This window comes from Desmodus rotundus, chromosome 7 (assembly GCF_022682495.2).
Source record: "Desmodus rotundus isolate HL8 chromosome 7, HLdesRot8A.1, whole genome shotgun sequence".
NCBI lineage: Eukaryota > Metazoa > Chordata > Mammalia > Chiroptera > Phyllostomidae > Desmodus > Desmodus rotundus.
Window position 1 is genome coordinate 42689470 of NC_071393.1, and position 2434 is coordinate 42691903.

General features: G+C 34.8%; 1 non-coding gene across 1 annotated transcript; it reads right to left on the bottom strand.

Moving 5' to 3' along the window:
• Positions 1-1438: 1438 nt before the first annotated feature.
• Positions 1439-1545, bottom strand: LOC112317008 (U6 spliceosomal RNA). Its single transcript, XR_002976075.2, has one exon. It is a non-coding gene; the product is annotated as a U6 spliceosomal RNA (small nuclear RNA).
• Between the last annotated feature and the right edge of the window lie 889 nt (positions 1546-2434).

Sequence of the window (2434 nt, forward strand, 5' to 3'; positions counted from 1 at the left end):
GACCTGGCTGGTGTGGCTCAGTGGTCTGAGTGCCAGTCTGAGAACCAAAGGGTCAAGCTTTGATTCCCAGTCAGGGCACATGACTGGGTTGCAGGCCGGGCCCCCAGTGGGGGGCGCTCTAGAGTCAACCACACATTCATGTTCCTCTCCCTCTCTTTCTCCCTCCCTTTCCTTCCCTTTAAAAAATAAATAAAATATTTTAAAAAGAGAATGTGTAATAACTGCAATCATTTTTCATTCACAAAATGTAAAAGTGATTTCTAGAGTAATGGAAATTTTAGAGAGATGATAGCCAACATAAGACAGCTTCACAATGCTCTGGTTAATTTGAGATTATCTAGAAAAGCAACGTAGATAATACAGGTAAATATGCATATGATGTGCAATCACATACCAAATCTATAAAGCTGCATCCAAACTCTGGTTGCAGAATAATTTCAGGTCTGTAACCAGGAAAGGGATATTATAGCTTGTGTATTCTTTTGTGTGTGGGTGTATGTGTGTGTGTGAAAGATGGATTAGCATTGCATTTTACATTAGTCAAAGCCTTTGTTTTATATTTAAGAATCATCATGTTTTGGGGCCACATCACAGTAGCTGGATTACTTAGCTGGTTAATTTTCACAGGAACAAAGTTTAGTGGTATTGTGAGTTAAACTGTGCCCCGCCCCCCCAAAGATATAGAGACATCCTAACCCTTAGAAACTGTGAAGGTGACCTTATTTGGAAACAGCCTTTGCAGATGTAATCAAGTTAAAATGAGGTCATACAGGGTTGGCGTGAGCCCCAAATTCACTGACCGATGGTCTTGTAAGAAGGCTATGTGAAGACACAGACACACACAGAGGAAAGATGGACATATGAGACAGACTGGAGTGATGTAGTTACAAACCAAGGAATACCAAGGGTTGTTAGCAATCACCAGAAACTAGGGAAATGCAAGAAAGGATCTGTGCCCAGGGCCTGATGAGGAAGTGTGCCCTGCTGAAACCTTGGTTTCAAACTTCCAGCCCCCCAAACTGTGGGAGAATACAGTTCTGTTGTTTTAAATACCAGTTTTTGATCATTTTCTTGCAGAAGACTCAGGAAATACGTACCGGTGGTTTCTTTCTTCACTGTGCTAAAGTATTATATATTCAATAGACAGCATCATAAGTACATTGAAATCCAAATACTGAAGACTCAACTAAGTATATTCACTGTCAGAAGGACTTGGTTCAATGTGTTCGGCTCAAAGCAATTAAATTCAAGGTCATGGCTCAACAGCATGAAAACTTACCACACATCTTAGAACTTTAATTTAATAATGACTATTCCATAGTACAGATGTTAAATACATGAGCTCATTATTTTCCATAGAATTATAACCTTATCATAACTCAAGCATCTGTGTGGCTTCCCCGACTACAAAGGACTAAATCTTTAATTTTCTTTTTTTTTAAATATGGAATGCTTCACGCATTTGCGTGTCTTCCTTGCGCAGGGGCCATGCTAATTTTCTCTGTATCGTTCCAGTTTTAGTATACGTGCTGCTGAAGCGAGCACTAAATCTTTAATTTTCAGTGTACCTTTACTTCTGGAAATTCTCTAACTATACTATGTAATTAATTACTATATTACCAATGGAATTTTATTAAGTCTATAAAAATAAATTAGTTATTTATCATAATCATTACCATTTCTCATATGCTTAATGACAGGATATTGTGACTATTCCTTTTACTGAGAAATTTCAGAATTTATAATACATTTTTCTCTTTCAGATAAGTCTAAATTTTTTTAAAGGGGCAGAGAATGATCAATCATTTATTGTATGCTTATTTTATATTTATGAAATTTAGAGAAGAAAATAATATTTAAATTTTATTTTATTTCAATTTATTGCATAAATTAAAAATAAAAATTAATTTAAATAGTCATACCACATTTTTAAAAATTAAATAAAACTTCTTTATACATTCTTGAGGCTTAGTGATCATTACACTAATTTTATAGTAAAAATTTACTTCTTTTTTTGACTAAAAGTTAAAACTGAAGTTCCTTATCTCAACAGAATATTATTAACTCTCTTTGAAAAGAAAAGAAATGGGCCTACTGTGGAATGACAAGGGTACCCTACAAAGTCAAGGGCATTAAAATTGCCAAAGAGCTAAATCTTTCAAAGTGTTCATGAGAGACATTAATGATGCAAAGTAACCATATAAGGAATTAATTATTTTACAAATAGCTAAGGGTTAGGACCACCTCAAAGTTAAAGGAGAAATACAAGACATATATGACGGTTGGCAAAAGTAGGTTTACAGTTGTTTGTGTGGAAAATAATACAGTGATTAATAAATAATAATGCAAGAATACACTGTGTTTCACATACTCACTACTGTAAACCTACTTTTGACCATCCCTGATATATAAATCCAGAATTTGGGAGGATTTG